This window comes from Sinohyriopsis cumingii, chromosome 11 (genome assembly GCF_028554795.1).
Source record: "Sinohyriopsis cumingii isolate HCF-2022 chromosome 11, ASM2855479v2, whole genome shotgun sequence".
Classification (NCBI taxonomy): domain Eukaryota; kingdom Metazoa; phylum Mollusca; class Bivalvia; order Unionida; family Unionidae; genus Sinohyriopsis; species Sinohyriopsis cumingii.
The window spans coordinates 109212914-109239235 of record NC_142971.1 but is presented as its reverse complement, the minus strand read 5'-3'; the positions used below and the strand labels follow the sequence as shown (position 1 = coordinate 109239235).

Sequence of the window (26322 nt, the reverse complement as noted above, 5' to 3'; positions counted from 1 at the left end):
TCCATCTGTGTAGATCTGTGGATCTAGACCAACAAGTTGTTCTCTGCCTTTTTTATGACATGACTGGTGTTAAGTTTAAAAAAAAAAGGGTGGAGAATAATTTGTTGGTCCACTGTGCATCTAACTTGTTTATGCTATAACTCATATACAGTTTATTAACATTAAACTTGCACTATGGGTGAATTTGGGATGAGCATGTTTGTACCATATAAAGAAATAGACATAGCGCTCATCCTTTAATTCATTTTATTTTACGAGAGAGAGAGAGAGAGAGAGAGAAAACGTGAATTTTCAATCGGTATCCCTTTTAGATGTTCCCAGTACTCAACAAATTACGTGATCCCACTACTCAACAAATTACTTGCGTTATCCACTTCTCTAAAACTGTATATAAAACTGCTTTACTTCAAGGAGAGTAAATTACTATGTATAATAACTACTTCATTCCATCAGCGACAGCAATAGATAGTTTTTTATTATCAAATACATGAAACCGACAAATTGAAAAATCTTTGAAGATATACGCAGTAGTGCTACTTAAATCTTGGAAACTGAATTAACATCAAGAAAGGAGTTTCTGATATTGTTAGAAAATGATTTTGATAATATCGAAGCGTCCTTATTTTCATCTACATGTTATGTGAACAAGCAGTTTTTTTCTCCACAACGGTTACATTAATCCAAATTATCCAGGAAAGAGCTAGACCATAGGGTTAAAGAAACTCTCTCTCTCTCTCTCTCTCTCTCTCTCTCTCTATCTATATATATATATATATATATATATATATATATATATATATATATATATATATATATATATATATATATATATATATATATATGTCGAAGTTCACTACGTACAGCTTGATTCATAAATTATTGTTTATAAACCTAGCTCATCGTGCGATTGAAGCAAGAATATAACCACCCGGATGTTGTATGCATTCCATCTGAGATTACAAATCTTGCTTTATAGTATGCACAGCTAGGTTTACAGGCCTTTGTTTGCTTGTACAGTTACAGCCTTACCCTCCTTTCTATATGCGTCACAGCATGATATTAAAAGAAGAGTTAGCCGTTACAAGTGAAGAGCATGCATACTGGCCAAGAAACCAAATGAGGTTGAGTTATGGAACGTGACTAATCCAAATTACTCCAAGGGCCCAGATTGAGGACATTACAGAGGGTCGAAGAACCCTTGGCTACAAATATACAGGTATGTTTCTTGTTATTTTTGTTTGAACAATCAAACATGAAAGTGAACATAACAGACCTGAAAGATTTTAATTTTCTTATATGGAATGTACTAGTAATACTAGTCTAGTATCATAATTGTGATTTTGAGACTGGCTGGCAGACCTTGGTCTCCGATCACTAAGCCTGTTTTGTATCCCCCGTGACTTTTCCAGATGTGCATCTCTGGATAGGTGTGGGTCCGCGATTCTAACCCCCGTGAACCGCCAAGCGTTGTTTCCACGAGGTGCCCCAGTTGTTGTTAGTTCAATTTACTCGAAGTTTACTGAATGCAAATCAGTTATCTTTTTTTGAGTAATTAGCGCCACGGTTTTGTATCTGTGCACAAAGACGTCAGTGGTTTTCCATCTGAGCAAATATGGTCTCAAACTCAGCCACGCTAATTGTTTTATCGTCAATGACAACCGAGTATAGTTCTCTGATTTTATTGAGGCTACTTTGCGCTGCAACGAGAAGTTCTGACAGACACATATTCGGTTAGGTAAACGTAATAAAATTATTTTGCCACCACCGCACGCAGCTCCGGTTACTGTCAATATACCCGCTACAGCCAATCCGACTGATGATGGTTGCTGAAGTCCCAATTCTAGCAATACGATGGTCAACGATAGTCGCGGCGGTGATTTCGCAGATAGTATCCACGACAGCATCCGCGCGTTTGTATTTCGCGATTACAACTGTTATCTTGGCGATATCATCTCTCAGCTGTTGCTTTTATTATTTTTTAGCTTTGAGGGTCTATCATAGTTCTTCTGTTAATAATGTGACAGCAAAGTACACTTGGCTAACATGCTCTACTTATTTGGGTGCAATTTTAACACTCACTTTTTACCAATTACCCTTTGTTTTTACTGGTACAACTTCCAAACAAGCGTATAAAATATCTACCCGGTCTGGCACCACATTTTCTTAGAGCTATATTGATTGGGTCACTGGTTGGCATTTGAAATCACTGGTTGGTGCTTCCACCCAAGGACTGCTACACGAAAAAAATCTTTGTTGAATAACAGTCCAGATGTTTCTCATCTAAGTTGAGCAATGCTAGTTCAAAATAATCGACGGGGAATGTAGCCGGGGTGGACTTGTTGGTGAATTCTACTTAATCGTTGTAAAAAAGAAATGTAGAGGTGTCGTCTGCGATCGGGCATTTTCGCGTTCTACTGCACTGATTCCAAGATGGCTTCGAGGTAATATTTCCACGCCAGTGTCATAACAATAATCGATTTATATTTGAAATTTGGCAAGATTATATTTCAATGTATATGAGGGTTAGTTAACACCACTCGGAAGCAAATATTCGTCGACCAGAGGCACATAATCACCATCGATTTTAGCATCAGGGACGTAAGCCGACCACTCAGTATGATGTCATCTTTACCCGCTCCCTCACTTATGAATATTGAATCGCTAGGTAAGATATTCATTTCGCTATTCCCTATGAAGCTACTAAGTTTAGTGTTGAGGGCACCTCGCTGACCTTTGCATTCACGTATTATTTTGTCGTAGCCTCGGGAAATAGTTGTAGTTGTTTTAAGGTTAACGCTATTTTCAGCACATGATAGGCTATAAATGGCGGCCAGTATTAATGGTGGAGGAAGAACCCGGGAAAACCCCGGAAAGAACCACCGACCCACGAGAAGCTACTGGCAAGCTTTCTCACATACCCACATTGGCTGAATCCGAAACTCGAACCCACGCAGACAAAGGTGAGATGGCAGTGATCCGTAACGGAGAGCGCTTTAGACCACTCGGCCACTCGGGGCCCCCGCCTCGGGAAATACAGAAGTACCTTGTGACAAATTCTACAGACACACCAGCTTCTCTCATTCACTGGTTCTCGATGATTTCGGTCAGGTTGTTTCGCAATGGCGCCTCGCGGCTTCCAAACAATAACCTGAATGACCACTTTTAACGTTTGCACTGGTTTGATATAAGAAGATCACAAGCTCTCCCGGGTCAGCGTCAGCTCTGCGGAATTCGCTTTAGTAGCAAACCTGGTTTGATCCACTAAGCAGAACTGCCATTTGCAATTTTTATAACTTGGTGATTATTTCTAAGAAAGTGCATCCATTAAATGTCATGCTCAATTCCATTTTGTTTATATACTTGATTAAATTTTTGTATTTTACATTCAGGTGCTCGTGTTGTTCTGTTCTTTATCTCTGTTCAGATCTCCATTTATTTCATCATTGAATGTAATATTTTAATTATTTACTCGACCCGGGCAATAACATCGTGGTCGATCATTCTCTAGATAAAGATAATCAAACACTAAGTTACAATGTAACATCAATACGCGCTTGCGGGGTTGGGTTGCTTCTCACGATTTCCTTCAGTGCTTCACCAATAACGTTATACTGAATCAAGTTGATCTGTAGTATACAGTTGTATCGTCAAGATCTTACGAAGATCAAACGCGAGCCCACATGGTCAACAAGAGTGAAACGAAGGTGCTTCAACCGTGGATTGTGGCAGGGAAGATACATGGTATATCAGAGTAATCGACAGCAGATCACCCGATACCACTTCAGGAAGAACACAAACAATAGGTAACCTGGAGAAGCTACGATTTCTGAATGGTAGCTGACGCTAATGACATTACATGTTTGTTTAGCCTGCATCCTGGTGGTGATTCTGACAATATCTGGCTAGATATTGTATTCCATGAGTAAGAGTCGTTTGTTTACGGGAATATTATCAATATCCTCGGGTCAACTGTTCTAAGGGATGGCTGTGTGATGTCAACCAAGTTTTGTGGAGATTCGATCGAAATGGTTGAGCTGAGTATGGGTTTCTTTTCGCCTATGTTGATTTTTGCCGGTCAACAACGAAATCCTCTGTCGGATCTCTTCATTGATTAAGTCCATGTCGTACGCACCCGAGGAGACTCCAATAACGTACAAGGTACCTTCTCGACCGCCATCTGCCGAAAGCACAAACGAATTATTCGCGTCTAGGCCTCCAAAATTCCGCGATCGGATATCAGGCCAACTATAATAAACTCCGTATGATGCTAGTGCGGTCTCAACTGTGTGAGATTCTCAGCAGCGACTAGTGTAGAGAAAACCACATGAAATTATGGTTTCGTTGACGAGAGTGTGATGATCGAGGTAACGCTTGGGTTGTACGACACTCTAAATCGTAGCTTTGATTTCACGAAGAATTGAAAGTGCCTTAGAAATCATCATAGCTGCTGTATACATCGACGTCTTTAATTAATTCATACATTAATGCACGAAATGTGTCCGCGTCCCTGATGCTGCCGGTGAGAACAGCTGACAAATCGACACAGCCTCATTGATGATTTGTAGCGCTTTATTACCGACAAAACCTGACCTCACGAGTGATTTCGGTCGATCCTCAAGGCCATGGGTCACAAGGTTCACCAAGGCCTTTTTTGTTTCATTGCTTGTTTTTCTCTAGACTGTGTGCCTATTTTTCCAGATTTTTCTTGCCTTCTGGTAATTTATTTCTTTCTGAACACGTTCGCACGGGTGTTGAGGTATACGTGATAGTTTAGGTTAGAGCCTTTATTGTTTATTTGTTTCTTTTAGCATTTTTGCTTTGAACGCTTCTGCCGTTTGTTCTTTTCGTCTTTGCTCAAGAATAGATTCCATAACCTTTATCTATTTCATCATTGATGGGCTCAGTGTTTTTGTGGTTCAAGATTACGCAGGCACCACTATGAAACCATGGCTGTGTGTTGCTAAAGATGGTGCAGAGTCTACTATAGTTAAATGACCAGGCGGTAAATTCCATATCTGCCTTGTATCCAGACGGCAGTGCCGTTTTACCCACGTGCGTCAACATTGATATAAATCACAGAAACATATTTGATAGAAGCTTCACAGCATCCTTGCCTGGTTTGTACATGTGTGGAATGATTCGTCGTTTGCAGATCACCAAAGGCCCTATGCAATTTTAATTCTGGAACTTTGATTATCTGCGGACCATACACAACATCCTCTTAGGCAATAATACGTTTGATACTGTGCCGGTCGTGTTCACTAGCGAACATGCGTGCCATACCAGGCCGCTTATCCCGTGGAGGACTCTTATTCTGTAATTGTGCTCCTGTTTGACGAACGTATCTCACGTAATGATGTCTGCTTTTCTTGCGCCCTTATGTATTTTTATTTCATATTCTCGCGCGGATTGTTTGATTTTTACTTACAGTTATCGTTGCAACCGAGTGAAGTTGTCTGACGGTTGTACGTGGTTCGTCTTCGGGTCCTAATAATGTAAGTATGTCGGTTTTTCTCATTGCGTTTGTAATCCTTTTTCCAAGCTCACGCATGGATTGCCTAAGTTTATTCACAGTCAGCTTGCCTATATATGAGGGAAAAACATTGTCTAGTTGATAATTTTTGTAGTATTGTTTTTATTTTACTAGGATCAAAACCGCAATAGCTCCCATCCTCAATACTTTTTTAATTGACTTCTTTGTCATTTTGCTCGATAACATCATTGGGTTTTTACCTAGAAGACGGATTCCAATCATTGCCGGCGCGCACAATAATACTCGCGTATGGATCCGCATGGTAGGCGAAGCTGAGTACGCGGTTTTACCTCGTTTCCACATTTAAGGCATGGTCGAGCACAGGTGCCAACACGTAACGCGAGTAAATATGATTTACAATATTTCATGATGACATGTTCTGCTGCAAAGTTTCCGTTTTCCATGGCATACGCCGTTATTCTGATGCCATTGAAATTTCTACATAAACAGAACGTTACTTACTTACATGCTTTGTTCCTGTCGCCTTCGTTTTTATCTCCTTCTGTGCGTACAGTGGTATATGTTTCATGAGATGAAGCGTGTATGTTAGTCCATCTTTATGTTGTGGTAATTCGAAATTTTAAATAAGGATTTTGGAAATAAACAAGCTTATTCTTTCGGGGATCATATATTTGCGCCATTATGCAGAGTTGGATTGTGGTACTAGTCCACTTGACAAATACAAATAGTTTCGACAGGTGACAATTGGGTTTTCCAAAAATATTATTCACACCCATATAGAAAATAAACTTGAAATCAGCGAAAAAGGTAACCGTTACACAGCTATCGAAAATGGGTCACATATATTGGAGTTTGGTAAGTATACGTATACAGTACCATATTTATGAATCATGTGGAACAAACCGAAAAGTTCCTAATGGTGTTCATATGCCGACTGGTCTTCCACACATGATGAAATTTATTCTAGAAGCTTCTGTGATTTTCGCTAAACGTATGCAGCCAGTTACTTGGTCATGGAACTTAGTTCCGTTTGTCATGACGCAGCGATTTCACAAATATTTTTTTCTTCTCAATTGTTATGTATACCCATACTGTGTGTTAATTTTAAGTATTATAGATCGTAAGGGTCATTGAGTTGACAAGATATTATATTGCTAATTTTGTCAATTTTGTACATTGTGGGTTTGTACTTTGGGTGAGGTCATTTGGTTTGGTAAACATGTTTACTTGAGAATTATATGGTCGACCTGAACTCTGGTTGGTTGGATGCTATAATTTCAAAGAAGAATTCGACATTGTTTCCGAGTTAGTATGATCTGGAAATGAACTTTTGACCCTCATCCTGGTTCTGAAATTGTGTCTTAGCGTTTAATATAACGTAGTGAGTAACATAATTCATTATTCCTTGCTTAACATCTGAAGAAGAAATAGCTGTTTTCAGTTATTATTGAGAGGATTTATTTATTTTATTTATTCATTGGAATTACAAGCTGCCCATAAACTTCATGATTTCATAGCTGTTTTAGAATTACTGTGAATTCATTTTCAGATATTTTGGATTATATTGTCATTTGGAACACTACTTTTGAACTTGCAATAGAACTGTATGACTGTTTAGGATTTTATTCACCAAACTGTAAGTTATTTTTAATTTTTCACTTTTATTTCTTGAGAAATAAACTATTTGCTGAATTTTACAAAACTTATTGGTTTTCACTCTTTTATGTTACTACCCTTAAGATCATATAGTCGTAACACGATAAATGCATCGGAACATAAAGGTCGAGATCATCAGATTGTGTACACTGGACTGGAACAAATAATGACCACTAATTATAATTGAATTTAGCCTATTCACAGTACTACATACAGGAAGTATATACCTCCAAATTCTATCGAAGTAGAGAAGAAGCAACGAAGGAACTTTGCGTAAAAGTGGGGCTTTTAAATAAGCATTAAAGTATTCAAATCCTGCAGTGCAAATGTTTGGAACGTCTCCTTTAGGTTGATGTAAGTTAAGAGTGCTGAATGCGCAGACGGTACAAGATTGTGAACGCGCAAGTTGGTCGTCCTGTGTTATCTGTTGAAGAGGAGTGCGTGTTGTCAATAGTTCTCCTCTTAAGCTGACAGAAATGAGTGCCTGTGTAGTGAAGCAGAAACACACAAGTAACCACTTGAGAGGATACTAAAGAAAATGGATGGAGTAAATATCGACCTGCTAAAGATAAAATTTAGAACAGCATTTTATGCATCACTCTTTGAGAGGCCTTTTACTGGTATTCCAGGTTTGATAAATGGAATGTGAATGGATAGATGTTAGGTTTGCCTATAATAATGACAAGAAGTGTAGATAATCTATAGATTACCGTGAAACCGGTCTTAAGCAGCCACTTATGGGAATAGAGAAAGCGTCTCTCTTAAAGCCCATAATCATAATGGAAGTTCAGCTTTCTACCGTAGAATAGAAGTTTAACTATCATATTTGGTTTTCGAACAAATATCGTACTTCAAAAGGTATTTTATATATATATATATATATATATATATATATATATATATATATATATATATATATATATATATATATATATATATATATCAGTGTTTGTAGTAGTAACACTATTTTCGTTACTCTAGTCCTGTTTATTCTAAAATAAATCTTCAAGCTATATTTAAGAGTTTCATCGCCAGCCGAAAGAAAGAATCCGATACGCTTTATAAAGGAAACTAATGTTTAAACATAAGAAACAAGGAAATCTTATCGCATGCAGCCACGGGTGGAAAGATACTTACAATTGATGGGGGTGAGGGCAGTTTATTGACATAATTTCCTATTCAAAGAATTTACCATATAAATTTATAGATTCTGGTTGTAAAGGGTTTGATTATTATATTTCTTTAAGCTTTTCTTCCTGTTTTTCGTGAAGAACATTTTTGCTTATACATAAGGAGGCAACTAGCTCATTTGTTCATATTGTCGCTGGAGGCGGCTTTCTCAGAAGTAACATGCCAAGGAAAATACAGAAAGTGTTAACGCAGTGATTGACTGGTCGCCTTTGTTTAACGACTTGTGATTTCTTTTAAGCTGGACATTGCTACCATCATGCATTTACTGTCAAGTGTGCACGAGGTTTTCGTCCTCATTAATGTGTTCATGGAGAATTAGTCAACCAACATATCTTACATGATGCGGTGATTGCAGTGTTAGTTCGTTATCAATTCTTGGATTGCAAAGAGTAATCTAACGAGTAAAAGCGTGTTAACATTTTCATCTCAAACATGTGTAGACCTTTAAGAAAGGTCTGGCATATATATTATGCCTGTGATTTATCTAGGACCAAAATGCATTCGGTGTATGTTTTCCATATCGTATAACAGTAATAAAAAGGTCACTGTGGTTCAATTTCTGGTAAATACCTTTAGCTTGGGGCCATTTACCTTCGCCAAACCTTGCAAGTAGCTTCTTCTTGGAGTACGAAGTATGCATATTGGTTTTTCATTCAAAAGGTTGAAAGTCAAGGGAATTGCAACACAAAAAAAAATATGCTTACTGCACATAAAATTTAATTTCCAAATCACGTACCATCACCTATCCTTCTGCATGGCTCGCCCTTGGAATAAGAAAACCATATATTGATGATGTGGTCCAAAAGATCAAGGTCATTGCGACTTAAAGTAAATCATAGTAACTTTAATTCTAGACTCCTCAATTTGATCAAATATTGTAGATTGCTTGTTCAATGGGCAATAAAGAATGTATCGAGTTGCTGGTCAAAAGTCAAAGATCAAGGTCATTGTGACCCTGGGGAAAAATATATTGTAAAACAACTAGAATGGCAAAAACAAAATAATGATACGAAACTCCGAGAATGACTTGTTATTATAGAAACGAAATAAACTATACATGTTGATCTAGACAGCTTACTGGTCAAGGACTAATTGAAGATGGCGGACTGTTCAGATGGACGTTGCAGTGCTTATGTGCAAATCACGGATAATTCTGTTTATGAGACTCGCTCCAGGAAGAAATATACTGAACTGGAAACAGAAAATGAAGGTGATTGTACTGTACATGGGAATTGTGGTTTAAATGCTTTTTATGACGCAGATTTGGTGAGTGATGAGCCTGACAATGCAAACAAGGCAGATCTATGCTCGCAACCTCAGTACACGAGTACACAGAATGTTGATAATACATGTTTTGACAGAGATGCCCAAGATTCGAGTCACCGTTGTAACAGCCCAACATATCAAGATGTCATATCTCAGGTTCCCAATCAGGACTATATTAGAAGACTTGATCAGGAACTAGATAATCTACCCAGAGACATGTATATTGAGAAATTGCTAGAGGTTTCACACGACAGTGAAGATATTGTAACCTGGTACAGGTCAATTTTATTTAGTAGAGCACGAGGTTTTCCTGGCTGTCCATTTGGATATTTGGTTGTTAGAAAAAACAGAAATGGTGTAAGTAGTTTAATAAAATATGCAAGGGATTGTTATTCTTTAGCTATATTTATAAAAGGGGATCCTTGCGAGATCGATTCTATTTTTAGCAAGAAGAAATCAAACCCTAATGTACAAGCTGAACATTGTGAACATGACGATGAACATAGCTCAGGGCAAGCAGAACAAGTGATTAATTCAGCAAGACTCTCGCTAGCGGAAATCAAGAGTGATTGCGGTCATCTACAACAAACTGTCGTTTCGCTCAGAGAAGAGATTATATCTCTGAAGGCAACCCAAATCACATTGGTGAATATGAATGACCTTAACGCATTCCGTGCTGATGTAAACAATAAGGTACAGGCACAATCTCAAACAATAGAACTGCTCCGTAATGAGATTACGTCACTGAAAACTACTCAAAGCGTGTTGATGAAAGAAAATGAAACTCTCCACACCATCACCGAGCAACTTAGAGTTAAGCTGATGAAATCTTTGAGTAAACCCATGTCTTATGCGGATGTCGTTCGCACGAATAGTCCAGCTGTAAGTAACCTATCATGTAGTCCCAATGGATGTGGTGATAGCTCTCCATCAGTTGCTGCTCAGAACAAGATTCATGTGTCTAACTGTTCATCTTCCGTCTTGATCGACTCTAACAAAACTGGTTGCGATACACACTGCCGCCTATCAAGTGAATCTCAGAACAGAACTGCAGTGTCCAACTGTTTGTCTCCCGTGTTGGTTGAGGCTGACGACTCTACACCAGGTACAACGGCAGTGGAGTCACGAACCGGTGTAACGGCCCAAACAACTATGGAAAAGAGTGGGGTCAGTGCTCTGCAAACTCTGGTTTCAAAAAGTTCGGATATAATTTCACAGACTTTCGTTAGAAGACATATCGCCCCCTTCGATGGAAATATCCCACAGATTTATAAAGCCAGTGTTCATCCTGATGTGACAAATGTTGTACGCACACCCATTCAGAATCAAAATAAACTGTTAACTTCGACTTCGACCAGGATAGAGAACGCTAGGCATCCGATTACTAGCAACAGTAATGTGAAAGGTATAGACTTGAAAACCCCTCCTAGCAAGATACCTACCGTTATTGGGGGTCAGGTAGAAAGACCTAGATCATTTGGTAAATCAGGTTTAGAAATAGGTTCAGAGAGTATTGTTGGACATGAGGATGTTGATGACAAAAATGAGAATGTTGTATTTGAAGGTGTAGTTAGACGTAGAACAAGGCGCTTTTATGTGGGTGGCATTGGCGTCAAATCTACTGCTGAAGGCCTCGGTAAATTCTTGAAAGAATACGATATAGATCCGTTATCCATAAAGTTTATCCACAGTAGACGTAATTGTCTATCGGCCAAGCTGACTGTATATAATTCAGACTGCGACACTGTTGAAAATGATGTAACATGGCCAAAAGGTGTTTATGTAAGAAGGTGGTATGGGAATCAATCTTGGCGAGACAGGTTTAGCAATCGCGATCAGGAGGCAAATGAAGGTGCAGGATGCGATATTCTGTGACTAGGGTGACAATTAATTGTTCATAAATTTGCCATTATGTTCTGTCGTAAGTTAATGTGTTTTGTCATCTTTGTCATTTTAGTCCTGCTTTCACGATGCATAAGTATTAATATGCCTATATTGCAAGTTAATATGAATCTTAATATACTGACCTGGAATGTTAGAGGAATTATGTCCTCTGCTCTTAGCTTTAGTGCAATGCTGGATAAATATAATGTTGACGTAGCTTGCGTAACTGAACATAAACTATTACAGCACATACTTCCATTTTGCGATACTATTCGTTCTGATTATAAATGCACTGCTAAGGCAGAGGATATTTCCTCTAATTGTATGTTAATAAAATGTGGTAAAGGAGGAGTTGCAATCTTCTGCAAAACTTCTCTCATGAGATATGCTAACTTTATAGATGAAGTTAATAGTGACAGAGTTGTTGGCATAGAATTCAAATTTCCTGATATGCAAAATGTATATATTTTTTGTGTATATATGCCGACCCTATTATATGGCATAGATTGTTACAAAGCGCAAATTGAGTTGATTCAAAATCTCTATGATCAGTACTCACAGCTGGGGGACGTGTATTTTACTGGTGATTTCAATGCAGTAGCTGAACCAGCCACTTTCAGAGATTACAAAGATAGAGTATTTCATGAGTTCTTGCGATATAATAATCTAGTGAGTGCTGGACATTTAATAATATGCACTGGTTCCCGCTATACGTTCACCCCAGCAAGAACGATGATTGATCATTTTGTACTGTCGGATCAATGCATAGGTAGATTACGAAGTGTGCACATTGTTTCAGATCACGAAGAGCACGCGATATCTGACCACCTCCCTATCCTTACTTCCCTTCGTACAGTGACCTGTGGGAGAGACTTCAGACAGTCTATGAAGAGAAACAACATAGCCTGGAATAAATTAAACGCTGATATCTTGAAAAACTATCAATCTGAGCTGGACCTTCGCCTGAAAACTTTAGATATAGATACTATTTCGGACAATGTTGATAGCTTTTACCAGCACATTGTTAATGCAATACAGCAGTCAAGCGACATCGCGCTTCCAAAGTCTAAATTCAATTATCATGCCAAACCATATTGGTCAAATGAACTCAAAGAAGCACATAAACTTCAAAGACAAGCTAGGTATACTTGGATAAATGAGGGAAGACCGAGGGGTAGTCAATTTAATTCTTACAGAGAATATAAAGATAAGAAGAGAGACTTTAGAAACGTTCAAAAACTGGCTGTGGAAAAATATATGGGGGAGGTGTATGAAGAAATTGAAAAAGCACATGAATGCGATGTAAGACACTTTTGGAAAATGATCAACATTAAGAGAGGGAACAATACAAATTTTTGTCAGGAACTATCAACTGATGGAGTTTGTGTCCGTGATGATGATTCCATCGCAAATGGCTTTGCTAGATACTATGAGGACATTCACACGCCGAATTTAAACCATAGTTTTGACGGAAACTTTTATGAATTTATAGAGAGAGAATTAAATCGGGGTCTACAGGACGAAGTAAGCCATATCGAGGCCTTACAGACCAGTATCAGTTTAAATGAAGTAAGAGAAATCATTAAAGGTCTAAAGAAATCAAAAGCATCGGGCCATGATCAAATTTGCAATGAACATTTGATCTATGGCAGCGACTACCTCATCGAGTGTATGACAATTTTATTTACTCGGATGATTGATCAATCTTACATACCTGTAGATTGCAAAAAAGGGTTAGTAATACCACTGTACAAAGGTAACAGAAAATCAAAGAACTCCCTCGAAAGTTACAGGCCTGTTACTTTACTGCCTGTTATCTACAAAACCTTTGAGAAAATTATTCATGAACGTTTGGTAACTTGGCTCAAAGATACTAATTCTAGTATACCCAGTTCACAACAACATGGTTACCAAAAAGGTTTAGGCTGCACAACAGCGAGTTTTGTGCTGTTGCAATCAGTACAATATAATGTAAACATGGGTTCACGGGTTTTTGCTGCTTTTCTTGATACAAAAAAGGCATTTGATACCGTGTGGCACGAAGGACTGCTTTTTAAATTATTCACGTTGGGAATTACGGGTAAATCCCTTTTGATATTTTTTAACATGTATACAAATTTACAGAGTAAAGTTCTTGTAAATGGGCAATTTTCAGATTGGTTCTCAATTGGCCAAGGAGTGAGACAAGGGGGTGTTTTGTCAACCTTGATGTACACAATATTTATAAATGACTTGCTGCTACAGTTAGAAAATAGTGGATTTGGAGCAAAGATTGGATCCTTAGCTGTGGGAAATCCAACCCTAGCTGATGATATTTCACTTTTGGCTATATATCCTAGCAATCTACAAAAGCTGTTAGATATAGCATACGACTACAGTAATAAGTGGCGATTCGAGCTTAGTGTTACAAAGTCATACATTATCATTTTCGGACCCCAATACAAGAATTTTATCAATATGAAATGGTATCTTGGCCCGTCATGTTTGCCGGTCACCGATTCGGCAACACACCTGGGTCACCGGATTAACTCAAAGCTGACGTCGCATGACGCAATACTCGATGCATGCAAGAAAGGGAAAAAATCTTTTCACGGTCTGTTTGGTATTGGCATTAAACCGAATGGTTTAAATCCTTTGGTTGCTGCAAATGTAATTAAAAAGGTAATTTTCCCTTCAATGTTTTATGGAAGTGAATTATGGTGTAACATTTCAAAAAGTGACCTCGCTTTATTGGATAAAACTCTGAGGTATTTTGCCAAACATTTACAAGGTCTTCCAATACATACAAGATCAGACATTGCCCTGGGAATGCTAGGATGGACATCAGCGCAGTCCGAAATTGATAGAAGAAAATTGATGTTTTTACACAGATTGTGTTTGATGCCTAACAATGTACATACTAAACGTGTGTTTAACGTTGCGTTATTTCACTTCATTCTGAGCGGATGCATGTCAAGCTGCGGGTTAATTTCAAATTTATATTATACCTCAAAGAAGTTTGACTTGCTCGGGTATCTAACTGATTATTTACATCATTCTGAAATTCCAGATAAACATAATTGGAAAGAAATTGTAAGGTCAAAAATTGTTGGTCTTGAAAATAGCCTCTGGAGAGTTCGTATGTCTAATCAAGCAGATTTTGATAGATTCTCTTCGATACACGAATACTTACGACCTGCCTCAGTGTGGCAGTCGGCTAAAACTAGACAACACACTAAGGTATTTACATATGTAGCTAAACTATGGGCTGCTGTTCCACAAACACAGCTTGATATGTGTATTAGATGTGGGAATGTTTATACAGACTTGATACTTCATTGTTGTGTTAGTTGTCCTTATATGTCGAACTTTCGAAATTCTTTCTGGGATTTCCTTACTGATAAATTTCCCCTGAGCCTGCACATTACGTTATTTAATGCAGAAGATGAGCTGCAACTACAATATCTTTTAGGTAAAAGGTTACCATCAGGAGTAATCGACAAAGAAAACTCCAAGCTATTCGTCCTGTATGCAGCATACTTTGTCATGCAGTGTGCAGCTATCTTCTGTAAATAAGGTACTGAAACTTGCAACTTATGAGTTGACGAACACTTTGTTGATTGATATTGTGTAAGAATTTGTATTCCAATATATAATATATATTTTTTTTTTTTTTTTTTTTTTTTTTTTTTTTTTTTTATATTTATTGATTGTATTCAGATGATTTATTCTTATATCATGTAATCTTCCATGGAAGGAAATAAAGATGATGATGATCTCAAACATGTGTAGACCTTTAAGAAAGGTCTGGCATATATATTATGCCTGTGATTTATCTAGGACCAAAATGCATTCGGTGTATGTTTTCCATATCGTATAACAGTAATAAAAAGGTCACTGTGGTTCAATTTCTGGTAAATACCTTTAGCTTGGGGCCATTTACCTTCGCCAAACCTTGCAAGTAGCTTCTTCTTGGAGTACGAAGTATGCATATTGGTTTTTCATTCAAAAGGTTGAAAGTCAAGGGAATTGCAACACAAAAAAAAATATGCTTACTGCACAAAAAATTTAATTTCCAAATCACGTACCATCACCTATCCTTCTGCATGGCTCGCCCTTGGAATAAGAAAACCATATATTGATGATGTGGTCCAAAAGATCAAGGTCATTGCGACTTAAAGTAAATCATAGTAACTTTAATTCTAGACTCCTCAATTTGATCAAATATTGTAGATTGCTTGTTCAATGGGCAATAAAGAATGTATCGAGTTGCTGGTCAAAAGTCAAAGATCAAGGTCATTGTGACCCTGGGGAAAAATATATTGTAAAACAACTAGAATGGCAAAAACAAAATAATGATACGAAACTCCGAGAATGACTTGTTATTATAGAAACGAAATAAACTATACATGTTGATCTAGACAGCTTACTGGTCAAGGAGGTAAAGCTGAGTTAAATAAAAACCGCTGGTTTCTACATGACAAATCATATTCTGCACTATTTCTTCATACATGATTTGCCTTCTGGTTAAGGAATGAAATAATTGTTTATAGGGTTTAAAAATCTTGGTCAAGGCAGCTGTGACCCATCGATCAATGTTCAGAATTTGTTATGCCCTTATGATGCCTACGAACAGAACTGTAATGTAAGGGGCTGGCGTGTATGGTGTACTTCTTGTCCCGGCTCCTCTTCACTTTGACCTGGGAAATTCTCCGAGTAAGTTTGTTGAAAAAATGAAATGTTAATGACACCATTTACTCTTGCTTAATTAATTATTTTTATTTTATTTTATTTTTGTATGGCGCACGTTTGCGAGTGATTAATCTCACTTTGCTTTCAAGACTTCCAAATTATTTCAGCAGCTAACACATTACTTGCGGTTTTATATGGTGAAGTTTAAGGACTTTTAACTCTGCCTGTCATAGATCAGAAGGGCTTATGGGATGGTCTGTGTTTCTAAATAAAATTATGTCGCTGTGACGTCCAGTAAATGAAAATGGTGCAAATCCTGATATCAAATATGACCGCCACAGTGACCATCATACAATCGTGTTATTGCTTGTCCTCGTGGATGAAAGAAAATAATGACACGAGCTTTAACCAGAAGGACTCTTATGATGCATAGTTGATCCAGACTGAAAATGTTGTTGATCTCAAGTCCAATATGGCCACAAGAGCGTACATCTTGAAAACATTGTTATCACTACTCTTCCTGGATTGTTGGTCGTGTCAATATAGGATTTCTACTAAACAACTTCTTATCATGCGTCAGTTGGTCCTAATGGTGTCATTCAGTCATCCATTATGCCTGCCACAGTGGCCATCTTGAAAATATTGTTATCGCTATTTCTCCTGAATAAATGGTCACACCAGCACGAAGATTTCCACAGAAAGATCTCTTGTGATGTCAGGTTAGTACTAAATAGAAATGGTACCAATTTGATTTCAAAAATGGCCACCATGGCATCCATCTTGAAAATTTGTTATCGTTACTCCTCCAAGAGGGAAAGTCATATCAACATGATGCCTTGTTAGTCCTAAATGAAAATGGTGCTAAGCTGACATGCAGTATGCTCACTACAGCAAATATTTTTAAAATCATAATATCGCTGAAAAATATAAAAAAGATGGGTTAAAATGTGGCAGTTAAAAGGAAGAAATGGTCTTATCTTGAATTCCTTAAATTATTTTCAGCCAGTAGAACTTCAGTTCTTTCGAGGGACTCTTGTCATGCTTTGTGTAGACATTGGTTGGTATGACCAGAAAGTGGCCAGCTATACTCAAAACGGAAATGCCGTACGAATTTATTTATTTATTTACTTCTCCGCTAAATATACAACCAAATATGTGATGGTTCTGGTGTTTGCTTTAAAAGGGGATGGCTTTAAACATGAGGCTGTGTATTCGGACCCACTCCTCGCACGCACACACATACACACACATCAATACACCATCTTAGGAAACTGAGGTTGTATCGAAGTATATGCATATGTGTATACAACATATAAAAAGTATGAATGTGTGAGGTACATGATTCCAAATGTGTAAATTATTGGACACCCGTAAATTTGTGTGAAAATGTCTTGCTGGCACACGCGTATCAGTAACAAACAAAATTGTGCAGTGTGATAAGTTTTTGTATATTTATTTATTTATGTCTCGAGATAAAGAACAATTACATTCAGTGGTTATTTTTTTCTTTATTTATTTACAATGAAGGTAATCAATAACAGACCTAAACATTTGAGATCATATTATGCCCGAGAGCTAGCAAAAGTAAACAAATTCAAGAAAAGCGGAACAGGCACGGACATATACCGGAGTAAATGGAACTGGATGGGTTCTTACAGCCCCAGATCACTCCCAGAAAGCCCATGAACACCATGGTGAGTTTTCAAGCTTCATTCTATTTTTGTGACACCAAAAATGTGATTTTTTAAAAATATTAATATTATTTTTTAAAAAAAAGCATGGTAAGAAAAGGTTTATTAAAGTGTCATGCATTATATATATATATATATATATATATATATATATATATATATATATATATATATATATATATATATATATATATATATAAAATTCAAATTCTAGTATACAGTTGGCTTCGGCTTTTAAAAGAATACAAAATATATTATGTACAATAATAAAGAATTAAGGCTGAACATTAAAAATGGGGGGGGGGGATAAATCTATGAAAGAGCCTTTCTTTGCTAAATATATTAAATATTGCCGAGGTAAAAGATGTTAATTCACCTTTTCAACATTTTGCACACATTTGTGAAACATTCTTTCACCGAACCGTATTTGTATTCACTGATTGTTTCGTCTTTATCAAAAATGTCATCTAGCGTGTTTGATTGTCTTCATACAGTTCCTGACCTTAATAAAAGTTGAATGCCTCAAAAGCAGCAAGAAGAAACGCGATTACTTTGTTTGGATCAAAGGCCAGTACTATTTAAACATTGCAAGAATCTACTTGTTAAAATGCCAAAGAAATTCTAAAGTAATTGCTTCCCCGAATAAAGTGTCAATTGAAGATTCTTTTCTCCATGTAGAGCTGCTTATTCGAGTATGACTTTAATCTAGTCGTATGTCTTCATCGCCTGGTGTTTAAGTTTTTGGGCGCTTCGTCTTGCTGCCTAAATAACAGCTAAAAAATTTCCTGCAATTTAATATCATTTGGTGGATTTTCCTGTGATCTAAATTCTTTCATTCACAACTGTTTTAGCGCCTCAAGACCCCCCCCGCGCCCGGGGTCCACTCTCCCTCCCACACACACACACTTGTTAAGCTACTGTATTACATGGTTATCCACAGCGTCGTGCAAATTGTTCTTGTCAACATTAGAGGAGCCCAAAAATATTATTAAACTGATTTTATAGTAAAGGTATGCCGAATCACTTTCCTCTTAAAGAATTGGGGTGGGGGCTGGGGGTGACTATAAGATGCATGCCATCGTTTGCGCCTGCATAATGTGATTCTCCTTTTTTCAAAATATGTTGCAATAATTTAATTAATGCTTAATTGTTGCCTGGTGCTTGCAGTTAGAAAGATATTTCTCATATTTTCATTTAGGATTCAAGCTTAAAAGAGTCTCAGCGAGAAGACTGTTATGAAAATAACGACGAAGCGGAATTTTTGAAAGAGAAACACCACACGAGTCCAGACCAATACTTTCAAAAGAAAAGAAGAGCGGCGGAAAACAGGGACGTCCCGGCCGAGTATGAGGCGCCGTAGCGGACAACAGCTGATCCACTGAGAAAATTGCAATTGAAATTTCGACGTTGCATGTTGATAAATCCAATATCACCTGTTGGATCAAATTGCATGTCCTTAAAGTTCCATTTTCTAGATCGAGATTTTAGATTTTATTTGTTGAATTATACAGTGGTGGTTTAAAGTTCTAGTTCTTATGTCAACGTTTTACACTGTATATTTTGAATTACACCGCGGTGGTTGAAATTTCAATATCCTATGTCGAGAATCCCTAATTCATACGCTGTATGTAACTGTGATGAAAGTCCCATTTCATATGGCGAGTATTTATATTTCATCTGTTGAATTTCACAGCAATGAGATGCAGCCTCCTTGTTTAAAAATAGCAAGGTCCGTTCACGAGAGCGACCTCTAGGGAAGAAATTCATAACAACTCTCGACCTGTGTGAATGGTAACTTTAAAAACTGTAAATGCATGAAATGTAATGGCGCCTCATAATTGAATACACGAATGATGTATATTAATACTCTATATCAATAAGAATTGTTCAAGTGGAAATTGTGTAATATTACTTCTAACACCAACACATCATTCACCATATAAAAATAGCAATTCTGACAAGCACAATTAAATGTCCAATCACCACTGTGTCATTCAACAACTGAAACTCTCGACATATGACATTAAAATTTCAACAACCGCCCTGTAATTCAGAAGATACAATCTAAAAACGACATTGGATATCGAATTTTCAACCAGCGCTGTGTAATTCAACAGATGAAATCTAAATACTCAACATATGAAATGGAGCTTTTAACATAAACTCTTTGAACCAATACCTAAATGAGAAATTCTCGACGTATGATACTGAAATTTCAACCACCGCCGTGTAATTCAAACGACACAATCCAAAACCTCGACATAGAAAATAAAACTTTCAACCACTACTGTTTAATTCATCAAATACAATCTTAAATCTCGACCTAGAAAATGGAACTTTAAGGACGAGCGTTTTTGAGACAACACGTGAAATTGGAACTCTGGACATGAGACATTCAAATGTCAACGGCAACGTTCTGATTGGACCAGCTTTTGTCCCCTACGGCGCATCATATCCGAGGCACTTTCTTTACTCTCTCAGCTGAGAAAGAGAAACAAGCCAGAAACACCACCAACATCAGGAAACATGCATACTGAGGACGATGATTTAGTCTTCGCGAAGTATCGACCGAACAAACTTAGAAAGTTTTTTAAAAAAAAGAAAAACACAATAAAAACAATTTAAAATTAAAACTTAAAACTTGATATTTGACGTTAAAATGGAGGACGATCCAAATGTATAATTTAGTGAAAGACACAGTAAGAGCTCACAAACTCACAAAGCAGCCAGGTACCCTTCATATATGACTTTGTGTGTTCTAGACATGAATGAAGGCACTGGTTCCCAATCATGCACACTTTTGCCATGGTCTTCCATCTTCTTAAATACCAACATATATCACCGTATTCCATTTGTGTACACTTAAGTTGATAGTGATAAAAAATATTAAGTGTCTGAAGAAGTTGATTACTTAATATTAATTAAGCATAATTAAATCTTGCGTAACATTTCCCAACAAAAATCCATCTAAAATTCCAATAGTGCTTTTGCTTTTACTTCACTTCAAACGTGTGTGTGTGTGTGTGTGTGTGTGTATATAAATATATATATATATATATATATATATATATATATATATATATATATATATATATATATATATATATATATATATATATATATATATATATATATATATATTATGGTTCGTATTAATACCGTTATATAGAAATATATTACTAATGTTCTCAAACAAAAACAAAAATGCAAGGCCCAACAATTTTGTGGGAATAACACCATTTTTACCACATGAGAGGCGGCCATTATATTTTGGTGGAGGAAGAAACCGGGAAGAACCATGGATCCACGGGAAGCTGACGGCAAGCTTTCTCGCACACCCACGTTGGCCGAGCTGAGGTTTGATCCCAAGCAGACAGGTGATATATGAGTGCATGAGACCATTTCATTTTCTGGTAAAGTTTTAGAAACTAAAACAAATTGTTGTTTAAGTGCCTGTTGATTAAATATGTTTACGTATTTGTAATTACAATACTGTAATATATGTATTCATACCAGTTAAAATTAATTACAATTTATAGTTATTTATGTGCTCGTTGGAAGTCATATGATCAAAATACATGATCTAATAACCAAGAACGGCACTAAAACCTTATGACTGTACTACAATAATTGCTTTGTGTATCAAGTCATTATATGCCATACTGATATATCAAGTCATTATGTGCCATACTGATATATCAAGTCATTATATGCCATACTGATATATCAAGTCATTATAGGCCATAATGATATATCAAGTCATTATACGCCATACTGATATATCAAATCATTATATGCCATATTGATATATCAAGTCATTATACGCCATACTGATATATCAAGTCATTATATGCCATATTGATATATCAAGTCATTACATGCCATACTGATATATCAAGTCATTATAGGCCATAATGATATATCAAGTCATTATACGCCGTACTGATATATCAAGTCATTATATGCCATACTGATATATCAAGTCATTATATGCCATACTGATATATCAAGTCATTATATGCCATATTGATATATCAAGTCAGTATATGCCATACTGATATATCAAGTCATTATATGCCATACTGATATATCAAGTCATTGTACGCCATACTGATAAATCAAGTCATTATATGCCATATTGATATATCAAGTCATTGTAGGCCATACTGATATATCAAGTCATTATAGGCCATAATGATATATCAAGTCATTATACGCCATACTGATATATCAAGTCATTATATGCCATACTGATATATCAAGTCAGTATATGCCATACTGATATATCAAGTCATTATATGCCATACTGATATATCAAGTTATTATATGCCATACTGATATATCAAGTCATTATATGCCATACTGATATATCAAGTCATTATAGGCCATAATGATATATCAAGTCATTATAGGCCATAATGATATATCAAGTCATTATAGGCCATACTGATATATCAAGTCATTATAGGCCATACTGATATATCAAGTCATTATAGGCCATAATGATATATCAAGTCATTATACGCCATCTCATAAAGATTAAACTGTTCAAGGAATATTAAAACAGATACACATGTTTGTAGTAATTTAACTGAAAGAACTGTAGAGTTGGGTTTGGTTTTGTTTGTTTATTTATTAATTTATTTATTTATTTATTTTCGTGTGTTTTGTATCTTCTTTAGATGCACGAGAATACTAAAACAAAAAATCCGGTATAAACATGCGGAAGCTAAAGATTTATATATATGTATTTTATATCTAGAAAGATATAATTTTTTTTAAAAAAAACCCACTAAAATAGAATAATTTTTAATGACCAGACCAGTCAGACGGAAGTACAAGTAATAATGTGCCACTGTAGCTTCGGAACCACAGGCAACAATGTCGTCTGATTCGGTTTTACGGTAAATAAATATTACACAGTATTGAAGGCTGAGAGCTAACGAGTGTAATTTTACCCGATTCCATTTAGATTTTGACTCCTTGTCAGGCTTTCAACTCAGTATCTCCCGATCTATTTCATTCATATCATTTACGGTTCCTTGGGCAGCGGACTTCCGCGACGTTATTATAACACATAAATCGATATTTACTACTAGGTTTGCTCTAGCTAGCACCATAGCAAAATTGTTGAGATTTTAATGCAATATGAATGATATATGGAAGGTGCAAACAATAGTAGTGAAAGTGTTAATTATCCAGAGTTCGCATCTAAAATATCAATTCACTAAAAATGTCAAAAATGTACTGACCCACTTAGCCTCGAGATTCGACAAGTTTGTTTTATTATTCATAAGAACAACTAATTTGCGTGTACTTATTTAGAGCAGCATCTATGTGGTAGATTAGATTGACTGGGTACCTTTCTGTACAAATTTGGAGAAATCCTTTCAGTGATGGAAGGAACTGCGATATGTTACGGACTTTATACAAGACATTAAGCGTTGCAGTCTGTAGATAAAGTTAGAGCGTTTTTTTAAAAAATATCATTGCAAAAGCTATATGTACTTTACCTTCGTAAAATTTTATTAGGAAAAAAATATGCATTATTTAAGTCTGTTGTAATATTGGACACATCATAATGTATCATCAATTTATGTATCCCCTGAATAAGAGCTTAGACAGTGGACTTGTCTTGTAGCCAATTCGTTTTTGCAGCAGTTAGCAAAAGTACTAACTAGAGTAGACTAAATCGCAGATATAGATTTTTTTATGAATATTTTTAATGTTAATAACCTCCTAGCTGAAGTCAAACACAAAAAATGTGTCGCCGACTAATGAGCTAAAAGTCTGGTGAGTAACGGTCACCTCTTGGGAGTTTGCTCTAATTGGTCTAATTACATTACTTCGCTTGCTATGTAAAATTTAGTCTTGTAAAAAAAAAAAAGCCTTCGCAAAAATAATACTGCCCAACTAAACCGATTTACTTATTACTCATTTGCATGCAAGAAAATACGAAGGGTGTTGGAAAAGTTGTGACTATTTGAAAAAAAAAAAAAAACTTGTTTCTTTCAACCTGTCAATAAACTGAATGCCGTTCGCAAGACAAAATAACATTCTTTAAAATGATCTGCACATGCACGTAGAGCACGTCAAACACCCGCAGATACATGTGTGACGTAACATAGACAAATAACGGTGATTAAAAAAAAGCTGGAGGAGAAAACTTCTGCTACTGAGCAAAGGGCATTCTGTAAAAATGTGCTATTAGCATACTCTCCCACTCATATCGAGGCACAACGTGCGATAAAATTTACGAATGTGGTTTCATCGTTTTAAGATGGCCGTAAATGCATTCAAGATGACGCATATTCTAGAAGACCGTTGCCTGCGACCGGTTATTGGCTGTTGTGAAGGGGGCAATTCATGAAGATGCTCGATACACAGTGGAATATTTTTTTTTTATCACGGGAATTAATTAGTCAGATATTATTTTTTCTGCTTCTTCTTCTATGTATGTATGTATGTATGGATGGATGGATGGATGGATGGATGGGGATGGATGGATGCATGCATGTATGTATGTATGTATGACAACTGACACTTCAGCACATTAAAAATTGGAATTTATTCGGAACACAACTGGAATCACTCGAAACACTCTATAGTTTTAGGCTTGTGATTGAACTTGTATGACTGTTTGGGATTCCATTGAAAATATTGGAAGTTCCCTTTAAATTTTCACCGATTTAATGACTTTCATGAACTTTTATTATAATATCTATATATGTCAAACGCCTTTTCTCCGACTATATGTCTTTGTAAAAGGTTAATTCGATTAAAATCTGCCCTAATATGCAACATAGTATGACAGTAGAATCCATTTTCGTTATCGTTGTAAACGATGACCTGTTTTCGTGTTATCTAAATTTCAAAACTACTTAAGCACAAAAATCGTGTTCAAACTCAGTTCTTACCTTTTTTGTTTTGTAACTTTAATTACAATGAACCCAGAATAATCACTGTCCAAATCTGTTTATGATTGGTTGCTCCCCTAGTAGAAATAATAATTTTGTGGACGCAGATACACTCCAAGTATATTATTATTATTATTATTATTATTATTATTATTATCGTTGTTGTAATAAACCTAGGCTATGTGCTATTTGTATTTTTTCCGTTTATAGCTTTCATATATTTTAGTAATTATGTATTGACTTTGAGAAGTCAGTGTTTTAGGAAGATATGTCTCAACCCAAGTAACAGGCCACTTTATAGAACCAGACGTCATAATGAAAAGTATTCACAACACTATACGACAGCATGGATTATTTTCGTGAATTCGACCCTCCCTAATTTCTGAATAGAAGGTATTGTACATAATTTTTGGGTAGACGTGTTTAGTAATTTGACAGGAATAATTCATTGTAGTTTGTTTTTTTCGTGTCTTATATTGCATGGCGCTAAGTATTAATATTCGGCTTGGGAATGATTACTGGTGAATCATACAAATGTGGAAAAAGTGAGGGGAAAATGATTATGGTTTCATGATGTGTGGCCATTCGGTGATAGTGCACACATTATTTGTAGTTTTTGCGCATTTAAGGATTTTTCAGTTGACAACAGCTGTTGTTTTGAGGTCCTTGGTAATAGGGGAAACATGGTCTGTCAGAGCCAAACTCACGCAGAAGTGTTTAATTTGCTCGGTAGTGAGACCCTTTGATTGTAACATTATTATTATGATGATGACGTCACGGTGCCCCAGGTTCAAGCTAATTATGAACCTAATGGGAATACGATCTGAGATCAAATGGCATAATAATGTGACTGGGTGGGACATCATGCTACATGTCTGCGACATGATGCCCCAGTGCTAGACATCACTATAAACTGCCACATTGCAGACATCGTAGTGATATGACCGAAATTTTTTTAAAGCTACGTTAAAAATCCAAATCACATCACATCACTACTCCATTTGTCTAGGCACGATGCAAGTTTTGAAAAGCTAATGTGCTATATAAGGTAATAATATCAGCCGAAAATAATAATAATAATAATAATAATAATAATAATAATAATAATATTTTTTAAAAATACAAACCAAATTCATTTTTTAAATAAAAATTATTATACGTCCATTGTGGTAGTTCTTTTGACAAATACAACGACCACACATTGCAGTCACAAAATCACACAATTATTTGGAAATGCATGCCCTCTGGGGGCTGAAGAAATTGCTTTACTTGAAACCTCTGTGCGACAAAAGCCAATCTGACTGGATTATTGTGATGAGTTCTTTTTCTCTGGAATCTGACGTTCTGCCTTTTAAAACAGACATGAAACAGTATTTATCGGGATAATTTTAAGTCCAATTTTAAAAGAAGGAATGTCAAAGTCATGTGCTTTATGTTCCTTTTTATAAATTAAATAAAGAAAAGGAGAGAAATAAAGACGAAATTAATAAACAAAATTAGTAACTCGGCTGTTGATCTGGTTTCAATAAAACTATAATAAAGAAGACATATC

The 26322-nt window shown here is 36.3% G+C and overlaps 1 long non-coding RNA gene across 1 annotated transcript; it reads left to right on the top strand.

The window, feature by feature from the left end:
• The first annotated feature begins 1080 nt into the window (after nt 1–1080).
• LOC149789273 (uncharacterized) lies at nt 1081–20892 on the top strand. Its single transcript, XR_016424478.1, has 3 exons — nt 1081–1216; nt 17690–17856; nt 19052–20892. It is a non-coding gene; the product is annotated as an uncharacterized LOC149789273 (long non-coding RNA).
• Nucleotides 20893–26322: the final 5430 nt, after the last annotated feature.